Source organism: Aquila chrysaetos, chromosome 24 (assembly GCF_900496995.4).
Source record: "Aquila chrysaetos chrysaetos chromosome 24, bAquChr1.4, whole genome shotgun sequence".
Classification (NCBI taxonomy): domain Eukaryota; kingdom Metazoa; phylum Chordata; class Aves; order Accipitriformes; family Accipitridae; genus Aquila; species Aquila chrysaetos.
The window spans coordinates 7,385,115-7,407,135 of NC_044027.1; the positions used below are offsets into that span (position 1 = coordinate 7,385,115).

The 22,021-nt window shown below is 47.5% G+C and overlaps 1 protein-coding gene and 1 long non-coding RNA gene across 3 annotated transcripts in view; one reads left to right on the forward strand and one right to left on the reverse strand.

The window, feature by feature from the left end:
- LGR6 (leucine rich repeat containing G protein-coupled receptor 6) overlaps window positions 1–22,021 on the reverse strand; it is a 150,039-nt gene that overhangs the window by 117,766 nt on the left and 10,252 nt on the right. The window lies entirely within an intron of this gene.
- LOC121232587 lies at window positions 9,454–19,955 on the forward strand. Of its 2 annotated transcripts, none has more exons than XR_005931358.1 (3): window positions 9,454–10,739; window positions 11,584–14,486; window positions 19,120–19,955. It is a non-coding gene; the product is annotated as an uncharacterized LOC121232587 (long non-coding RNA). The 2 variants fall into 2 exon arrangements; XR_005931357.1 differs by lacking the exon at window positions 19,120–19,955 and adding an exon at window positions 17,008–17,974.

The window sequence follows — 22,021 nt, forward strand, 5'->3', positions numbered from 1 at the left end:
CGTGTGTTCTTGGTAAATAAATGAGATTACATCAAGAATACACCCAACTCCTATAATTTACTTTTCATCCTAACAAAACCAGCCCTTCATGACTCTGGATATTGTCAACTTGCTTGGGCAAAAGGGTTAACAATGAAAAATATTGGGTTTCTTTTATTCGCCTTCTGAATTTTGAACCTTTAGGGGCCTTGGAAATGTCTTTTTCAAAGGAAAGACCCTCGCTTTGTGTGATTCCAGGAGCTACAAGCTCTAAGTGTAAAGGTTTGACATCACCATTGGTGACACATGTGCTGCCTTCTCTGCTCCCATAATCAACACCTGTCCAGCTCCTTGCCAACCTATCTTCCAAAAAGTGACCTGGGACACTGGTATTTGGCTTCATGGAGGCAATCGCTTGCAATTCCTAATGCCTGGTGAGGATGGGATGTGGGACTTCAACACCTAGGCCTCAACAGAGGCCACCCAGCCAGTCTTTGATATCTGACATATCTCCCCCTTGCCTCCTCACCAGCCTGCCGTCCTTCAGCCATGCTGCGAGTAATATTTCTGAAAGCCAGGGAGCTTCTTGGGGCCAACATGAAGGCAAACAGTCCCTGTGCTTGGTGCTCTGAATTTGCACTGTTTGCTTTTTCCCTGTTAAATGAAGAGCCCTAAGAAAAGCACCACTTCCTTCCCTGCCGCCACAGGCAAGGGTCAGGCAGCTCTTAGAGATGCCCATGTGCAGCCCAATGGCCATGTCCTACCACATGGAGGGTGTGCCTACATCAGCTGCGATATATGTGTCTACATATACTGCACAAGCAGGTGGGCTGGGAAGAGCTGGCGCTGGGGAGGGAGGTTTGGATTCCAGCTGTGCCACTGGCTCTCCATGGGACACTCAGATGGTCTCTTCCCTTCACTAGGCCCTTGAGACCCCTGGAAAACAAGGAAAACTAAGCTTTACCATGTGCAAAGACCTGGGAGCTGAATCACAAACCCAACCAATTAGCAAAATGCTATGGTAAGAGCACATCACTGCATGCTGCCCAATCACCTCCAGCAAGTGTACATCAGCTGGGAAGCCTCCTTGACTCTGACCACAAGTTTTCCCGCCCTTGGCCAGGGCAGCCTGTGCAGTGGTTTCAGCAGAAACTACCTTTCCTCTGAAAGCAGCAGCCCCTGGTGCTGCAGGGTTTTAGGCTGGTGTCCCGGCTGGGGCTGAAGAAGGCTGTAAGGGCTTGGCTGCAGGGTGCAGGTCCCAGCCATGCCAGACTATCCTTCCGTTCAGTTCATGTCTTCAAAGGACTCCGCTCACGCTCTGCACTATTAATATTGCTGCCTTCCCTACCACAAGCTGTAAATCCTCTTGACAGCAGAGGAGAAGAAAGCTCCAAGCCAAGATCTGTTATACATGGAGTGATGCTCCCTGCAGCCGCTCTGAAGAGAGAGGCTCCAGCAGACAGAGGCAGAAAGTAGCTCCCCTTCCTGCTGGTGCTTGCAGGATGGCCTCTCATGCCTGCAGCTGGCACCACAGCTTAGCCCACGGCTGCTTCTGCTCTCAGCCCACACTGTCCTATTCCCAATTCCTGCTCTAATGCCAGCTCATGTGTGTACTATCTTCTTATCTCCCTCTCCAAACTTGTCCCCATGTTCACACTCCCCCCATCTGCACAGCTGGCTGCCCTTCTCTCCATGGTTGGAGAGGAGCATCTGCTGGGCAGCTTACAGACTACATTTCCCCATACGAAACCAGGACTTTGTTTTTCTACTTACACTCTCTAGAAAAAAATGCTGCAGCTTTTCCCATGTTCGCTGTTGAGCTTCAAGTTCTGTCCATGCCCACCCATGCAGGGCCCTGCAAAAGCACCATTGTCCTGACCAGAGCACCTCTTGGTATCCACTACTTGTCACCAGAGGCAACTGTTATTGATGTTGGGTTGCACAGCCAGCTTTTGATATAGACAAAAAAAGTCTAAGGAGGAACAAAATGAAAATGTCACCCTTGGTTTGCTGCTGAGGAGTTACTCTGTGTTAAAATCTGAACAGATATCCTAAGACATGGCAAATCCGTGGCAAGTTACCCAGACTGTCTCTATCCTGCAGCAGCGAAAAGGGTTCAGCCTGTTGGCTGTGCTAGGCAGTCAATGCCTCCTGCTCCGCTCACTTTTTGCTGTGCTAGGGTACTCAGCCAGCAGAAAATGGAACAAAGCAATGAACTTACTGCAGAGATGGCAAATTGGTTTTTGACTAACATCTGCTTTGCCAAATATGCTCATGGAATGACAATGCAAGACTTGGCAAATAGGCATCAGGTTTTCCAATTATTTGTGGAGGCAAAGGCTCAAAACTCTGAGAATATTAAAATGCTCTGTTTTCACAAAGTCCCTTGGAATACATTATTCTTCATCTAAACTGACACAGTAAAATAGATTGAATTGCTTGAAATTGGTTTAGACAAAACATTGTCTTCAACTGAGAACAAATGCTCCTATTTTTCAACTTATGAGAACAGTTGGAGTATTTTCTTCTAGGATTTTTTTTCTTGTTTCCTACAGTTTGTCCACCTCTACCTACAAAGACCACCAGCCAGGAATCAGAAAGGACCTGGTGAAAAGCCAGCTAATCTGATAAAGGCTGCCTGAAATATTCGCAATATATTTTTCAGAACAAAAGCAAAGCTTGAGATACAAGATTTGCTTTCCTTAAATATCTGTTTTCCACATGGAAAACTAATTTCCAGCATCAATGTCTTTATCACATCACAGTCACCCTGGGAGTCCAATTAGGAAAACTGTTAGCAGGATTATCTGAGCTACAGGTCCAAGCAGGTGCCTCCCATTATACAGTTCAATGTCACTGTGAAGTCAAATATGGTTTTGTTTGACCCAGCCAAGTGCTTTGACTGAGCATTGGAGGATGCCAGTCAATTCATCATGATTCAACTTTCCCAGTGGAAACTTGAGACGTTCTGGCAAACATCACTATGTTCTGAAGGAAATATTCAATTTGAGGACAAAACACATTTTTCCATTAAAAAAAAACCCTAAACAAGAAACTTCCCTCTCCTATTGAGCAGCTTCTGCGCAGTGTGCAGCACTCGCCTAGGAAAACCATGCCAGGAGCTGCTTGTTTTGGAGCCAGATTTTCAGAAGAGTTTAGCTTCCTTGTAGGCACCTCAGCACAGTCTGGGTTTCATAAGAAAGCAGCACCAGCAGTACCTGTCAACACAATGGCTCAGTTTTCGAGCACCCCAGCACCAAATATACTGAGCACTTAAAAATTGACCTAGATGGAGATCCTTCAGAGGCAGATGGGTCTCTCTGGCCCTGGCTGGAAGGGGAAGAAGGAAGCAGGAGACATGGTTCCTGTGAAGTTATTGTTATTTTGGCAAGACAAGAAGAGTCAGGGAAGTGGTAGTAGAATTTGACATATCTACTCTGTCATTTTCATGATGGGGTCAGTGACCATGGTTTTATAACCATTTCACTAGCAGTTCCCACATAGTGAGAGAACATTGCACCCACAACAGGCTTGAAAACCCCTTCTGAAGTTGAATTTTTCCACAAAAGTGCCTCACAGCGTGGGAACTGCTCTGAGCAGAGGCAGGAGGAAAAGCCTTGCAAAATGAACATTTTCCTAAGCTCCCAAGTCATGCTTGCTTTCCCAAGCATGTGAAACTGGCTGGGGCAGTAAAGCAGGACCTGCTGGAGTAACCAAGAGAAGCAGGGATTCAAGACCAGTGCAGAGAACTGATTCATGGGTTCTATAGATCTGCTTTCTCTTTCTTTTGCTGTCTCTCTTCTAAGATCTGGATCCTGAACCTGTGAGACTATGTATTTCATTGCAGTTTGGAATGAAGGTAGTCCCAACCTCTGGTCATCCCTTTTGACTTCAGTGGACCTACCAGATAGTTTTAGAGGCTAGATCTGGTGCAGCTTCCCTCCCATTCCTGAATACTGCCTAACAAACAATTGCCTTTTTGATCGCCTTGAGGACCAAGCAGACACCTTCATCAATCTGCATGCACTGTTCACTCCATGAACTCTTTCTCATATGGTCATAACATCCATGCAGCCCACTGGTGTGTGCACACAAGTATTAGTTTGTCCCTGGCTTTCTCAAAACCAAATTGTGCCTGTTTTGTTCTCCTGGAAAAGCGCTCTCATCTGGCAGAGGCACAGGTTCCTGTGAAACTCTCCCAGTCCTTGGTTCCCCCCGACTTCTGCTCTGAAAATGCCTACTGAGCCTTCTTTCATTTCCTTTCTCCTAACCAGTCATCAGTCTATATCAACTGAATTTCTTTCAGAGAGTTTGATGGGGGCTTATCTTGGAGACTTTCTGGAAACTCAAGAACTAATTTCTCTTGGACCAGATGCCTGTTGGCAGCTTCAATGAATGGTTTCCTCTTCTCAGACCCTCCTCTTTTATCTCCTACTCTATCTACCCTTTATCATGTTATCTACTAATTCTGTTCCTTACTTCTAGCTTCACTCCATCTGATGGGCTTAAGGGTCTGTGATTCCCTGGATTGTCCCTGAAGACTTTTCAAAAGTTGGTGTTGCATTTGTCCTCTTGCATTTTTCGGGCAGCAGAACTGGTTTAAACAATGGGCCTAAGCAGGATGGTCAGTAGGCCAGTAATCTCAAATTTGAATGCCTTTAGAAGCTGTGAGAGTATCATCTGGTTCTGACAATTTTTGTTATTCATCTTATCCATTTGTTCTCAAATTTGTCCACATGAAAAATGGCTTTGAGAGAAGCACCCACAGCCTGTTCTCAGGGAACAAAAGATAATTATTTAATTTTATGGTGATCAGCTTGCGTTTGAGCAGCTCTTCCCACCTCTGCCACCTTTTGGCCTGTCAGATTGCCTGCTTCTCGTGTGTTGGAAATAGCTTATATTATTATTATTAGTGGCTGCTGTTACACTGCAAAAGGAATTAGTTATTAAATTTTGGTTGGCTCGCTCATCCCTTTTTCCAATTATGTGACAGGGGACAAAGGACTGGCTCTCTTTGCACAATCTTCAGCCCTTTTGAATGAAGGGATAATGTTATTCATTGCTGATTTTTGTCTTCATCAATGTGTCATCAGAAGTAGTGTCATCCCAGCCATGATCTCAGGAGGAAAGGTCATTGGCACTACACTAGCCTTGCGTGAGTTAGAAAACAAGGACTTGTTACGCCAATACAATACTTGGCTATGGAGACACAAAGCTGCTCCCCTCCACTCTCCCTTTGGGCAGATGACCACACTGGCCCTGGGAGCCAGATTTGAGTTCCTTTATCCATTGTCAGAGCCAGCATGGAAGCACTTGGAGAACACCTCTGAAAGCCATCCAGAGGGTTTGTACATCCCTCAGCTTCATCACAGGTGTCCTCACATTCTTTTTGTTTGCGAGTAGGATGGCTTATTTCCATCGTACATCAAGGTTTTGGAAATCAGGTAAGACAGTTCTGAGAAAAGACATCCATTACTCTTGATCTTGAAAATTAGATTGCAGAGAATGTCTTTACAAAACTACAACTCAGAGACATCTGAAGTTCGGCAAGAGAATCCTCAGAACTTAAAAAGAAAATGGTCTTTTGGACCAGAGACAGACAATCTGAGTATTTGGTCATGCCCTTTGGCCTATCTAACGCTGCAGTTACCTTGCAAAATTTTTAATTATGTTTTTAGAGATTTACTGGATTCCTTTATAATAATACTCTTGGACAACAGCATTATTTTTTTCACAGGGCATGAACCAACCTGAGCAGCTTGTAAAATCAGTCCCAGAGTATTTGAGTTGTCACAAACTCATATGCCAAATTAGAGAGGTGAAATTCTGAAAGGTCTTCCATTGAATTCCTGGGCTGCTTCACCTTCCCAGAGGCAATGGAAATGAACTCTGAGAAATCATAGACTTGGCCACGCCAAAGACAGTTACTAGGTTTCAGTGCTTTCTTAGCTTCATTAGCTTTTATCACCAATTAATTAAAGACTTCACCAAATGATCTTCCCATTCCTGGACTTATTAAAGAAGGGGACGTTTGAATCTCACCACCTCAGTTCAGATGCCTGCAATGCACATGTCTATGTCTGAGCTAGCCTTTGGATTCCCTTCATAGTCCCATGAAGAGAAACAAGTCCTTTTACCGTGTGATTCATACGGCCTGTTTTAGATATGCATTTTAGGTGGAGATAAATCACACCCTGGCTGTTGAGGAAATATGTGACAGTTTTAAACAGGTTTTTATAATTGTCCCATTCATAATACACACAGACCCTTCTGATCAGTTCATTGTTAAAGCAGATGTTTTTCATTGTGCTGGAGGAGTAGTGGTAGCTCAGTTAAAGACCTTTCAACCACAGCTTCCTCCCTATACAAGCTATTTTTAGTGACTGACATTAGCTGAATTCAAGAGAATTAGCTGCTATTGATGAGCTACCTGCAGCAGAGCCACTCCTGCCCAGCTGGAATGGGAACACTGAGGAGGCTAAAGCCCTGTGAGTGCAAGACTCAACCGCTGCTAACCCACTTTGTTTCCTGATTATCATCTTTCATTTCACTATCTTGCATTTTGGCCTCATGGGAAGATGGGGAAAGCAGGCTTTGTATTAAAAGCACAAGCTAACCAGCTCTGGTCTGCAGTCCCGGAGATCAGTTTTAAAACCACCTGGCGTTTGCCAGTGTAACCTGTTTAGGTCCCTCAGCCACCCTAAAGATGATTTTGCCTATTCATGGCTGATAGTTTTCAACCAAAGCAAGGTACCCACGCAACATGCAAACATGAGATTTCTTACTCTGGCTAGGAGACAGCTGTAAGCCCATAAGGGGCTGTTTGGTGCAAGATCTGAGCAAGCCATGTTTCTGACACTGTAGGTTGTTCAGGGATTATAAGCTTCTCACCATGTTCTTTTTGACTGGCCTACCATGCCTGGGGACACCTGGGAGTGTATTATATATGCTGAATCCTGCAAATACATCAAGGCTGTAAAAATAGTGATGCCCCTGCAACTTTAATTGCACAAGCTCTTTCTTTAGCTTACATTTTTGATGTAAGCTTACATTTCCTACCTCCAGGGAATCAGAACAGCTTTTTTTTCCTTATTAAGGAGCTTAATTAAGACAATACACCTTCTACCCTGCACCTACCTTCCTACTATTAAGGAAGCAGCTCAGCTTTTCTTAACTTGTAGACTTGCTGCTTACTGTGATTTCTGACTGAAAACCTCAGATTTCATCCATGTTTGGTAAGAACTTCTTATCCTATTGGGAACAAAAGAGTTATTCACTGTTGCATATTCACTTTAAGGTAATGGGTAAATAAAGAAAATAAGCTAAACTCTGGGATGATGGTTAGGCTTCTACTGTCTGGATAACCGGGTATATTTTATCCTGCTTGCACAATTTCCATAGCTTTCCTCCATTCATTTATCTGTACAGCTGTCTGGACTGACAGGTTGAGGTCTATCAATAATTTCACTCCCAGTTGCACTAAATTACAAGGGACCAGATTTCTCAGCTAGGCCAGACTGTGCACTGGGATTACAGTCCCTTCTGGAAAAATCAAAGGAAGTCTTTAAAGCTCAGCCAGATTTTCATCGTTGGGAGTCTCCAACCCCATCAAAAGGAGACACAGTCTAGACAAAACACCTACAAACTTCACTCCCATCTAAAAATTCAACTGTTGTTTTTGTGGGGAGCCTTTCACAATTTCTGCTCAGATCAACCCAATAAATTACACCTTTGCTGCTTTGAGTTATTCCACTGTTTCATGAATCCTCATGAAAAGACATTTGAAAAAGCACTCCTTTCCCTCTAATCCAGGTTGGTGACCCTCTGAAGTGTCAAATCCAAGAAATACTGGATTCTGAGGAAATGCATAGGGAGCATTTCTTTGGTTTGGCAGTTATCCACATAGGAGAACTCCTGGAGAGCCACTCAAAATCTCATGGAAGTCCTTCATCCAGCAGACACTGAGAAATCTAGGCCACGCCATGGCAGATAGGTATGGTGTTTCTATGGAGGCTCCATGTCCTGGGGAACACCTCTCCAGTAATGTTATACATATGTGATAAATAATGAGATGCTTGTATAACCATCCTGAAAGCTTCCTATACTCAGCTCTGAACAGCTCCTCAAAACTCTGCCTATGCACCCCTTAATGCTTCCTGCTTTGAGCACTCATCCAGCCTTTTCCTATCCCATAGACCTTATTTCTTTCTGGAAAAAGTACTGTTTCCATTTTGTTCTGGTTTCAGTGGTTGCTTCGGTGGAGAGTCTTGAACCCTACTGAGCCCTGACAGTCAAGACTCAACACAGTCTCAGAGTGTCAGATGGGTTCTTGTACATTTTTTTCCCTTTCCAGCTCCTTGTAAAGATGAACAGACCAGAGACATTTAAAACAGTTGGAAATGAGGAAGGTGAACTGCTAGCTGCCAGTCTCTGCTAGCAAAGCTGGTGCTTAGCCATGCCTTTCAGAGGACAGGTACCAGGCCTCCTCTGTGGGGGCCATGAGCTCCTGCACATAGATAGACTTAATAAAATCATGGACTAGTCATCTGCCCTGAGCAAGTGTGTTAACCAGGGAGCCATGTTCTATAGTCAGAATGAGTGTAACATAAGTGAAAAAGATAAGTGCCACAGCTAACATCACACCTGGGGAGTAGCCCTGACACAATCACAGTCCACTGAGGAAATCACAGCGATGACTCATTCTGTTGTCTCCAAGATAAATCTGGATGAGACAGGGAATGAGATGGGAACACAGTGCTAAAGGAGATCCACCCAATCTTGAGGCTGCCAAAGTACCCTGGTCCCTGTAGTTGACAGGTCTCTAGTCTCCGTGCTGGACTAGCCCACTACATCTGTGGTTTCCAGGGCTTGCACCTCTCTTACCAGAGAGCAAGCCAGACAGCCAAGTCCCAGCTCCGTGTGGGATGGGTGCAGAATGGCATGAGAGCAGAATTCCCTTTCCACCGGATGCACACTGTTAATAGGTGACCTTGCTCTGTCCCGGGCATGGTGCCCTCCAGGTAGAGGAAAGAAAGCTATTCCTGGGACACAGCTCTCTGCTATGGTCACAGATTGTTGTTCTGCCTTCCCTCTGGTAAACCCTGCTCCAGACCCGCGGGACTGTGGCATCCACCAGCTTACCCAGGTCTGTCCATCTCTGTCTGCAAGTGCTGACACTGGGACAGCACTTACCTCCATCCCACCAGATTCACAATGGTGCCACTCTGGGAACTTGCTCCCAGATGGATGCAAGAGAGGTGATTTATACTGAGGAAACTCACAGAGAGCATTAAGTCACTGCAAATTTTGGGGGGAAAACAGAAGCTTTTGACAGCAGAAATCGGTTTTACTGCTCACACTTGGTGGAAGTTTGAAAGCTCGTGTTTTGACATCCCTGCTGGTTGCTGTGGTGTGAACAGTGAAGTGGCCCTCAAGCAGAGTGTTTCTAATTTGCTTTTTTTTTTTTTTGACAAATGTGATCCAGTGCAAATCCACTTGGCTGCAGTACCTGGAAGCTGGTGGATGTGGAGGATTAAGAAGCAGGTAAATGTCAAAGAGTTGGAGAACAGTACCTGGAATTAGTAAATCACCAAAGACAATGCAGATGAGACAGGTTCATCTATTTAGATCAGTCTCTTGTAGGAGGCAGCGGAGCCAGAGGAATGCAGAGCCTGCACACATCAGTAATAATGAATTGTTCCATTGTGACACTTAATGGGAAGGTTCATTATTTACAAGGAGTTTTTAAATTGTGGGGGTTTACCCTGGCAATGGCCAAGTTCTATGGGCCAAGTTCCCGGATGCTCTCCCAGATTGGGAAATCATAAGCAGAGCTTGCGCAAACCTCCCACCTCTGGCTGCCATATGCAGGACCAATGCCCAGGTGCTCAGTGCTGCTTTTACTCATCCCTTCTCCGTGCTGGTGGCTTGAGCAGCAGATGAGGCTCCCACCCTTCCCCTTCCTTGGTCCTGCTAGAGGGCAAGTGTGGGACAGCAAGGGGGGCAGAACAGGGGCGGGAGGCAGGACCCCAGTGTGAGGTAGTCTGTGCCTAATCCATACCCTGACCCAGAGAAGGGACTGGGACCTGCTTCCTGGGGCTGTGGCAGTGTGTCCTCATATGCGTAATGCCACATGCATCTGGTCTGGGTCTCCAGAGTCCTGGCCATCCTCTGCCCAGTGCTTGAGGGACACTGGCACCAAGTACAGCCAGCAAGAGGGGACCTGCAGGGGCTCTGAGCTGGAGAGACCTGCCAAGAGCCCTCCCTACTGCAGGATCAGGCTGCTCCCGCTCTTCACTCTCTCCTCCCCACAGCTCCAGGTAGGGAACTGACCCAGGTGTTGCTCCACATAAAGGAGAGAGGACCCCCCACCAGCCACTTTTGCTCCCAGCTCCCTGACAGCTGCAGGATGTGGGAAGCTTTGCCTGCTGGCAGTGGATGCTGCTCCAGTGGAAAGCCCTGAGTGCCAGCCCTGCTCCCTCCCTTTTTAGATATGGATCGATGAAGAGATGACCCCAGCACCTGTGGCCCTGTCTCCTGGAAGAAAGGTAGTGAAGTGCGTGGGCCACGTCTGGAAATCAGATGCCCTGCGAGTGATTCAGTGGCACTCCCTCTGCTCATGCACCAAAGTTATCATCTGCCCTGTCCAGACAAGTTGCACCAGCATGAGCAACAGCTAAAAGCCGGCAGTATCCCAAGATGACAATATCTGACAGCCCGGTGCTGCCAGGATCCATCTGCAGGCAACAGCCCTTTCCCAGGTAATGTGTGGTGGGCACCGTTTAAGGAATTCAATGTGCATAGTGAAATACCTTCCCTGGCATGGAGAAGGCCAGCAAAGGGGAGGTGAGGACCATGGCAGGCTCCAGGTTGATGAGGGCTACACCTTCTCCAGCCCCACCAGTCCAAAGTCCACAGGGCAAACAGAGCTCTGTTCACACCTGCTGGATGTGAAGTGGGGAAGTCCCAGGTAGCACCTGGCCAAGGGAAGGTTAAATGTCAGGCATGCAGCATCTCCATTACTACAGGTACCACCCAGCTGTCTGAGACAAGGAGAGAGGGCACCCTGCTGTTCCCTGTACCTTCTCTCCCCATGAGCTCCGGCTACATTGGCCACAGTTGCCTCACAAGGTAAAGACTCCTGTGGCTGTCACTCAGCCCTGACCTCCACGGAGGCTCCTTTCCCAACAGCTTGGGATCTGCATTTGAGGAGGATGCTGAGCAGTTGTCTTCCCTGGTCTGTTCCCTGAGCGGGCTGTGAATGTGCTGGCATGTCTAACAGCTCTACAGTGCAGGACCTTTGCCAAGCTCTGATTCTCCTCTGGGGACGGGCTTCTGACAGACAGCTTGTGGCTCTCGAGGTGACCTGCCACATATGGCTGTCATGGTCTGATCCTCTATCAGACCCAGCTATGACAAGGCTGACCTTAGCTGCTCTGAAAATTTGCATTCTGTATCTCCTTGAGCTTTGGGGCACCTCCGGTGCCTAAAATAGGAATGTCAGTGCTACTCCAGGGCAAAGACAGGTCTCCTCTCAGGCCTGCTTGATGATGCATGGCTTGGGTGTATAGCAACATATCTGCCAGTGCTCGCTCTCTCCTGAAGGTCTTAATCTCACAACAAAGCAACCTGGAGCTCTGCTTCAGGCTACGGAGACCAGTGGTCACAGCCCTGGAGGTCTGTGGCTTATCCAAGACCTGGACTAGCCAAGAAGGAATTGTCAACTTTGAAACAAGCAGGATTGTGAGAGAAATAATGGGTAACAGGATAGCAAAGCTCCTCCAGTACAGCCATAGGACTCCCTCATGTGCTAAGCAGAATTGCAGTCCTGCAGCTAGGACAGATCACACCCCTGCCAAGATAACTTGAAGTCATAGGATAACAAAAAGCCCTTCTAGGTCTAATTGTGAACCCGGTGAGTTTGGTGAAAGTTCAAACTGTGGCAGAGAACAGGAGCAGCTAGGACAGCCCAAGGCACCTTTGAGACCTCCTGATGTCACCAACTCTGACCTCAGACACAAAACTTCCCAGACATTCCCTCACATCTGCTAGGCAGAAGAATGAGATAACTAGCCATTAATTATTATCTGGACCTTTAGAAAAATCATGGTACAGATGGGTCCTGCCCTAGAAGGCTTGTGCTGTAACCAGTTGTGTGAGACTGTGGGAAAGACTGTGGGACTGGAGCTACAGGATATAAATATTACCTTCCTGCCTCCAAAAAGTTGTGAGTAATATGGTCAGGGAGGAGGTCACACAACTGATGAACAACATTACAGAAATAACTGGATATGAAGTGAATAAATTGGATTGATTTATCAGAATTGGTTTGATTTATCAAGATTTAGCACAATCCTGCCCACAACAGCGACAATGGTCTACACCATGATCTAGAGGATCAAGACCAGCAATGGGATTAAATAAAGGATTATTTTAATCTGATTGTGGCCATGAATTCATGCAGTGATAACAGGATCTGGGAACAGAACCTTGACCTCCACACCAGCCTGCTAAAACCTGCCAGGGAGAAGTACAAGCAGGTAGATGCTGCATTCTGGCAAATCACTGGAGGTGTGAACTGGTTCTGGCTGGGATGGACTTAAGTTTCTTCATAGCAGGCCGTAGGTTGCTGTGTTTGGGATCTGTGACTATGTTGATAACACACCAGTGTTCTGGCTATTGCTGAAGAGTGCTTGCACAGCATCTTTTTCCCACTCTGCTCACCCCTAGGAGTAGGCTAGGGGCATGCAAGAAGTTGGGAGGGAACACAGTCAGGACAGCTGATCTGAACTGATCAAAAGGATAAGCCATACCATATGACATCATGCTCAGCAATAAAAGCTACGGGGAAAGGCAGAGGAATGGGGGACATCCATCATTATGATATTTGTCTTCCCAAGTAACCATTACATGTGGTGAAGCCCTGCTTTCCTGGGAATGGCTCAGCACTTGCCTGCCGATGGGAAATAGTGAGTGATTTCCATGTTTTGCTTTGCTTGCACATCCAGTTTTGCTTTACCTATTAAACTGTCTTTATCTTCACCCATGAGGTTTCTCACTTTTGTTCTTCTGATTCTCTCCCCCATTCCACTGGGGGAAGTGAGCAAGCGGCTGGGTGGGTACTGAGCTGCTGGTTGGGATCAACCCCCATAAACTGTCATGCAGGGAAGCTCTCTGGGGCAATGCACAGTCAGTCCTTATGTTTATTGCAACTCCTCCAGTCTCTTGCACTTTTCTCTGGATGGCAACACTGCAGCCAGAATGAGAACTGTGTTATACTGTTTTCTGATCGCCTCTTCTGAGAAGTCCTAGACCATACCATCTCTTCTTTTTCTTGGACTGTAGCAAAATGACCCTTGAGCAGCCACTCAATCAACCTGGTCTGCCTTCCTTTTGGGACAACCTTATCAGCCTGCTCTTAAGTCCCTAATCCTGGGCTGCCTGCAAAGAAAGAATGCAGAGCATAGTCAGAGGGAGAGACTCTGCTCCCCATCTGCTTCATCAGGCAATATTTTCTGCTCCTACAGTCTCACAGATAGATGTGGGCTCTATTACTGCCCCAAAACACTTGACTTTCCCACCTAACTTGTTACTCTCTCCCAGCCATGGCTTTATTATATTATTTTATGGCACCATTCTGAGTTGTGGTTTATCCTTCCTTTTTGAGCTGAATCTTATTGTGGAGCAAGCCATCAGTCAGCGAGCTCAATAAGTAATGTTCCAGTCCACACACAACCCAGACCCCTGGGCCAGAGGCAGCATTCTGCATCTCTTTGGAGGTAACAGAAATGGTCCCTGGAGAAGGCACTGTGTTGGGTGAGAGAGATGGATAAACTGTTGGGATCCCAGGGGACTGCTGCCTGGAGACATTTGTTTCCTCTTGCAGGAAACTGTAATGAGCAAGGAGCAAAAATCCAACAGTTGTTGACACTGTCAAATGGAGCATAGCGTTTTTATCGGAATTGAAAATTGCTGGTGGTTTTCAGCCATTTTTGGCTGAAAATTATCTGTGTTCAGACCAAAGATTTCCCAAAATGAAGCATTATGGCTGAAAGCTTTTGAAAAATGCCTTTTAGACTGCTGGCCTTTTCATGAGGAAATTTTGAAGACAGCAGCCATGAAATCTCAGCCAGCAGAAACAGAGGATCCAATTCAAGGGATCCATCTTGGTTATGGGGACAAGGGGGACAGGATTCTGTTGGTCTTTCCTTCTACTGACACAGCCCATGCAGGCAGACTTCCCTTGTGGTACCAGTGCTGGAGCGAGTGATACAATCTGTTCATTTCTGAACCCGTTCCTGGGGAACTACTGATCCTGCCAGCATCCTCCCTACTGTAAACCAGAAAAGCCTGGGTGTCTGTGGCTAGAAAGCATCCAAGCCCTGCATCCCAAGACAGTGTGTGATTTATGGATGAAGAGTGTCCGAGCATTTACGACACCAGAGGAGGAGAGCTTCTGCATGCTGTTTGTAGCAGCTTGGCTTCTTGGCTGAAACTCACAGCCCAAGGTAAGAGATGAATACCAGCTGCATTCCTCACCACGCTTGCCGCCTTCTAAGGGCAACAAGATGCCTGCAGGCATTTGGGCTGAGGTGCTCTCCAGCCAAGCCCAGCAATGGCCTGGCAGGGGGTTGGGAGCTCCTCTGGTGGGACAGGCTGCGTTTCAAAGATGCCAAGAGTTGGCTCGTCTCAGAGTGATCTCTGCTACCCTGAGTAACTAGCGGGTTTCCATTAACTGCAGCAGACTCTATGGTGTCACCAGGAAGCCACAAGACATTAGAGCATAAGCGTGACGGCTCTTGCCTTGTCTCACTCTCCGGTGGGTGGTCCCCGTGCACCAAGAAAAGCCTGTCTTCTGCTGTCAAGTGGGTAACAAGAGTCTTCCTGTCTCCAGCACACATTGCTGCTGGAGCGCCTGGCTGCATAGTTCACACTGAAGTGGTGGTGAGTCACCATTGCTCCTGACTCTGCTGGGGGAAAATCTCCACTTATCAGTACAATTGGGAAAGAGCAGGGCAGGGCTGGGGAGCTGAACTCTCCTGCCAAGGAGTCAGACCTCACTTGTGGGAGTTTAGCAATGGACAAACTGCTGTGGATGGACCTGACTCATCACACCCGATGTAAGCCAGCCTTTGCTCTGTGGCCCCTGTGGTTCAGGTAGATGCCCTGCTCCTGCTTCTGCATGCCTGATTTCACAAGGCACAGGGAGTAACAAGGCAGAGGCAATATTTGACCAGAAGAATACAAAAATTCCCAGGAAGCCAGCATGCGTGGGATGTCTTGGTCAGAAAGCTTTGGCCACTGGGCAAACTGACAGGAAAAGGAGTGGAGGAAGAAGGAGCACAACAGCCTATGACATGGGGAAACGTGAGTCCCAGAGCCAGGCATTCACAGAGCTGAGCAGAGACCTGCCCAGGGATGCACAGAGCGGTCCCCAGGGCTCCTCCTGTTTGCCAGACTGGGACACAGCAACTGGCTCAGGCCACTCACTAGACACACATCTGTGGTTTACAGGCCTTTCAAAGATTTTTGGCACACATCTTATCAGGGGAAATATTTTTATGTCTGGATATTCGGATGCCTCGGATGATCCCTTGCTCGAGGGGCACCTCTGGTAGTTCAGGGCTGTTGAAAATCTGCCTGTCTTTACTCAGTGGAGAGTTTTGCTTAACAATGCTCAGCTACATGGCTGTGCCAAGTCCCAGTGTCAAGGCTCTGCTCTCCAAGCAGCATCTGCTCTGCAGATGAGGTCTGGTTTGATGTGAATGTAGCATCTAGCATAAGCTTCTGGACATCTCTTGAGAAAGATGTTTTTTCTAATGCTCTTGAGCTGATTCTGGAGTCAAAGTGGCTCTGGCTGGCACTCCAGATCCTCCTCTGCTCCTTCCAAGACAACCAGGCATAGTTATAACACTAAGGCTTTATGAACCATTCCTTGTGGGGGTTTTAAAACTAAGGCTTTATGAACCCTTCCTTGTGGGGGTACAAAAAGGTACCTGCCAGAAACAGCATCAGGTGAGAAGGAAGCTCCTTTGCAGAAGTGCTGTAACTGGCTACCACCAAGCAGCTATTTCCTGCACATCCATCTCTGGCAGTTGTTCCACATCCTTATGGGAAAAGTCTGTCAGGAAGAAGCTGCCCTGCTGCACATCGTGCTGGGCATTGAAGTGCTGCCACAGAAACAGCAAGAAAGAGGCTGTGAAAGAGCCTGTGTGTACACTAGCCTTGCAGATAGAAATATTCACCATCCCATCTCACAGCCACAGTTGAAATGAAAGTTCTTCCATGCTAGAGCATGAGGCTGTCTACTGGTTCATGCAACACTGCAGGAGAATGGAGGCCTGGATGCTTGAAAGGAGTCTCTGGGTGCATCGGTGCTCCAGGGACCAAGTCCAACAGGGAAGGTTTAGTTCCCGCTGGAGCTCCTCAGCTAGATCCCAGTGCCACATCAGATCTAGCCTGTCCCAGCCAGAGCCAGAATTGCTACCCCGGAAAGGAGGAAGCCTCCTTCAGGGAGGGGTCCAGTTCTAGTGAAACTGTCCTTCCCATTCCCACCTGCCTCCTGTGCCTCTGGTTCAGCTCTTCAGCAAGATCAGCTGAGTGCAGACCTGCCTCTGCACTCTTATAGGTGATAGCCCCTGAAGCATGAGAGCCAAGGCCTTTTCACCAAATCCTTGAAGTCAGTGGAAAAACTCAAGCTGATTTTGCTTGGGCTTTCAAAGCTGATGGAAATCAGAGTAGATTAAATCCGTCCCCCACCTTCCTCAGGAGAGGCAGCTGGAGCTGCATGCTAGGGTGAATCCTGATGCTTTGCAGAGCCTGTGACACAGGAGAAAATCACCATGGATGCTGTTGTGGGGAGCCCCACTTCAGTGCCTGGCTTCACTTAAGTTCCCTGTTGTTAATGAGATGTGAGTGCAGAACAGGGCAGGAGAAACAACTTGAGGCTGATGGCAAAGGCTGTGCAGAGCCACAGACCCTATGAAGGATCAAAGCTGATCCCTGTCTTCCTTTGTGCTCTGCTTCCAGGCTGCTCGGGGAGAGATGTGATTGATGGTTGGAAAGAGGACGATGAGCTCAGGATGCTAGATCTGGCCCTGTCTCTGCTGGAGTGCAGGAGGATCAATGTGCACATGAGCTCTCTCTGCTGCTCAGCGACACTAAGAGTTTGCTCCAGTTTCCACCCCAGCCTCTAAGCCCTGCTAAGAGTCACCAGTTCCTGTACTTCTCATACTGGATGGCTCAAGTGCCAGGGACTTATTTTGTGATGGCTACAGTCTGCCTAGCAGCAATCAGAGTGTCTCAGAAAGAATGGTGAAAATGTCTGATGTCATTTTTTCTGCAAAAACTGCTCTGGAATATCTCCTCCTGGAGACACCCTTCTGAGAGTCAGAGCAACTTGTATTTGGGATTCATGCCTGTATACAGGACTTCTTCCATAAAAGCCCCAGAGCTGTCAGCACAGGGGAGCCAGCCAGCTCTGCTTCCCCATCTAGACAAAACCTAATTCCAAGCTGAAATTTCCTTAAGACACATCTCATATTTCAGGATCTTTTGGTGCTACTTTCATCTCCAATCCACATATTGCAGCCCTATAATAATAATAATAGTAATAATAATAGCAATAATAATAGCAATAATAATAATAATACCTTTTGTATGTACATAGCACCTTTCATCCAAGGATCTAAGTCACAATTACAGCCCCACACATTCCTGTATATTACAGCCCTATAATTCTAAGACTGCTCAAGTATCCAGACTTCAAAGGGAATGTGGATTTCCCCTCCAGCCCAGTCACAGTGCCCAACATGATGGAGATGTTTCAAAGATGTTTCGAAGGTGTCTTGGCAGTAGCCAGAGATCGTTAGAAGAGCCAGAGGAGCCCGCTGAAGCCAAAAGGAACCTTCGTGGATTCTTTCCTCCCCTCTCCCAGCCACTTTCTAGTCTCCCTGGAAAGTCAGCGCAGCCCTGGGATGAGGATGATGCTCCCATGAGACCCCAAGTCCAGGGTACAGACTCCCATGAGTCTGTATAGTGGGAGGTGAAAAGATGGAAATGGTGTTGAAAGGAAAAACAAGTGATGGCACAAGCTCAGCTGGGTGACTTTCCAGGTCAGGCAGAACCCACAGCATTTAGGTCAAAAGTAAATTCACAGAAAAATTATGCTCCACTGAAAAAAGAAGGGGAGAGATGGTGGAACATTTCATTGTAAGATCTTTTTTTTAAAGGGTTTAAAGATTTTCATATAACTAAAAAATGAAACAGAGTATTCTTTTTTGGGTCAAAGCAAAATGTTTCAGGGATACCCAGAGCAAACATGTTTTGTTTTGGTTTGGTTTAGTTTTAATTGCATGGGAAACCTGAAAAAAAAATCTATTTGTTTAACCCAAGCCAATCTTTCCCCTCCTTTTTTCAGTTTAGCCAAGGAGCTGAAATAGCTGTTATTTACCCCCATATGCTGAGGAAGAAATATGCTAAAAGCAAGGTAGCTTCCTATAGAAAACAGATTAAATTAAAGAATTGGGGTTTACAGAAGCTCTGGCCAAACTGCAGTTTACCAGATGGGTTCACTTCCTCTATGGAGTTCACCAGTGCTGCCCACGAGCTTTTAAACAGCTGCTGGATGTGACTTCAGGGGAGTATTTCAGTAGCTGCACTGACTTGTGGCTGCATCCGTGAGCAAGGAGTGATGAGGTCAGTGGACATGAAAGGCAGGCTACAAATCTGAGAGTTTAGTATTGCTTTTTTTCATGTTGTGGCTGAACAATGTAAAGCTCAAGAATTTTTTAATAAACTTTTAAAAGGTATTTTAGCTCAAGAGGTCCAGGCATGTGACTGAAAAGTGCTGACAGTGCCCAACAACTCTTCTATAGCACTGTTTTAATCAGCTGATCTCAAAGCGCATTAGAGAAGGAGTTTTTAGTAGTGCTTTAAAGGTGGGGAGACTGAGGCACAGGAAGAGGAGACCACTTGCTTGGGGTAAACCATAAGGCTGGGACAGACCTAGAAAACAGTCTAGGTTTCTTGTGCTACACTCCAGTCTTCCAAATCTCCCACCTCCACAATACAAGGGAGCCAAAAGCTCATGGGGCACCTGTCTGTTCCCAAAAGTCTGAGTCTTTGTGTCCCTCCATCTAGGAGAAGCCCTTTCCTCAAAGCATCTGCAAGATGGTCAGTGGAAAGTCATCCTCTGGAAAAGGAGTGGGTCTACCTCATGGTATCACCAGATGAGCCAGAGCACCTCATGGAGGAGCAGGGCAGTTTTCACAGCATGTGCTACCTCATCTCAGACAACCACACTAACCAGCATGGGCTGCAACATGTTTCCTTTCCCCTTTCTGCAATAAATCAAGGCTTCCAGCATTTGTGCTTCTGTCACTAATAAATCTTGCGCTGTCTTACACCACATGAAAGCGCAACAATACCTTAACCAACAGGCACTTCCCTGTGCAGGGCTGCAGCTGCAAACACAACCTGTAGCACAAGAACCTGCCGTTTTGGCCCTCAGCTGAAGAGACGTTAAGGACAGCATATATAGCAAGGCTGCCCCTGTGTTGAGTAAAGCCCCACATGCTATTGCCAGAGCACATGTAAAACTGCTTTGTGCAACAGGCACCTTGTTAATCTGTGGAACTCTTTGCCACAGAAAATTAGTGCAACAATAGAAGTCTTACCTGCACCTATAATCAAGGTCCTGTCTTGGTTGTGATACCTTTGGTTCTGCAAATAGAACACACCTGACCCTAAAGGTATGTCTCTGTCCTTTGGTACCTGGGACACACGCTGCTCAGGCAGGCAACCTCCCATGCTTGGGACAGAGCCTTGGGACAATATCTGGGACAAGAGCTTGGGACAACAGCTTGGGATAATATGACAACTCCCATGCCTCTATGTACAGGGAGAAGAAAGCCTTACAGTGCAGCTACGTGACTCTACACCTGTATTGGGTTTGTGTGGCAAGGTTTTGGTAGTGGGGAGGGTTACAGGGGTGGCTTTGGCAGCGGTGGGGGAATCCTACACAGTTGCAGCCGAAGAAAGGAGTGAGAATATATGAGAGAAACAACTCCACAGACACCCAGGTCAGTGCAGAAGGAGGGGGAGGAGGTGCTCCAGGCGCCGGAGCAGAGATTCCCCTGCAGCCCGTGGGGAAGACCATGGTGAGGCAGGCTGTCCCCCTGCAGCCCAGGGAGGTCCACAGTGGAGCAGATATCCACCTGCAGCCTGTGGAGGACCCCATGCTGGAGCAGGTAGATGCCCGAAGGAGGCTGTGACGCTGTGGGAAGTCTGTGCTGGAGCAGGTTTTCTGGCAGAACTTGTGACCCCACGGGGGACCCATGCTGGAGCAGTGTGCTCCTGAAAGATTGCAGCCCGTGGAAGGGACCCATGCTGGAGCAGCTCGTGGAGAACTGTCTCCCTTGGGAGGGACCACACAGGGGAGCAGGGGAAGAGTGTGAGGAGTCCTGCCCCTGAAGAGAAAGGAGCGGCAGAGACAACATGTGATGAACTGACCACACCCCCCATTCCCTGTCCCCCTGTGCCACTGCATGGAAGAAGGTAGAGAAATCAGGAGTAAAGTTAAGCCCAAGAAGAAGGGAAGGGTGGGGGGGAAGGTGTTTTAAGATTTAGGTTTTATTTCTCATTATCCTACTCTGATTTGATTGGTAATAAATTAAACTAATTTCCCCAAGTTGAGTCTGTTTTGCCTGTGACGGTAATTGTTGAATGATCTTTCCCTGTCCTTATCTTGACCCACAAGCCTTTTGTTATATTTTCTCTCTCCTGTCCAGCTGAGGAGGGGGAGTGATAGAGCAGCTTTGGTGGGCACCTGGCATCCAGCCAGGGTCAACCCACCACAGCACCTCATTCTTCCCTTGGGACGTGCTGACTGAGCAGCAGCAGAAGCACTGTTTTCATGTCAGTAGTCAGACTGACTCAGAGTGCTGCCTGGGAAGTCAACAAAATGCTCACACAGCTATTGCGTTTCTTAGCTCCCAGGTACTGGGAAACGGCTGGGGACACTGCCAGGTGTGCAGCTGCAGAAACAGGGGAGAAGGAAAACTGCAGATATTGTTCCCTGCAACCAGAATTTCTTCTTGTGTTCTCTGGGAAAGATAGAAGATGAATTTCTGTTTAAAAGTGCAAATGCCTTTCCTGCCCATTTCATGCACGCCAAGATGAAAATTTGCTTTACTAAGGTTAAGAAATGCCCAGAATTGGGTATTCTCTTGATGTTGCAGGGTGCAATTACACCCAGAGTCATCCCTACACCAGATAACCTTCTTGGGAAGGTGACTTGTGCCTTCAAATCCTGCAAGTCCCTGAGATCCCTGGTGCTTGGCCACACTGTCACACTGCCAGCAGCTGCTGTGGACTTGGCTCAACTCATTGCTCCATGCACAAGGCATTGCTGGTTCTGGTAGGTGGCACCGAGCATGGGGAATGTCCCAAAGGCTGGTGGTCTGCAGGGCTCAGTGTCATGTCACAAAACCTTTCAACATGTGTGTGGGGCATCCTCCCAACAGCCCTCCATGCATGCACCCCCTGCCATCCCATCCCCTACCTGCAGAGGAGACCATGTTTCTGCTTCCCTTCCACCCCTGCAGTTCCCACTGCAGCACACACAGCCCTGACGGGATGATGCACGGTGCTCAGGCTTCACGTTCCCTTTGAATGAAGGGGAATGTTACTAATTGGTGCCCCATGGGGATGTTCAGTGCTGGAAACTATCCTGTCTCCCTGGGGTCGCTTTGTAGTGGGACCTGTGGCTGCTCACAAGAAGAGACAGCAGGTCCCTTGAGCAGGTCCTACCCTTACAGGTGTGTCTGACTTGCTCCACTTCCATGGGGGCTGCTTTTCATTTCCAAATCCTTCAAAGAGGTTTAAACAGCTACAGGAAGGACTGCAAACAAAGCAAATGAAGATGGAGGGCTGCTCATACCTTGGGAGACTCTGTCATCCCATGGAGGGGAGGAGACTGGAGAGCTGCCCTCCTTCATCACTGTCAGCAAAGCCTGGTGCTGGTGGATCTGGGTGTGGTTTT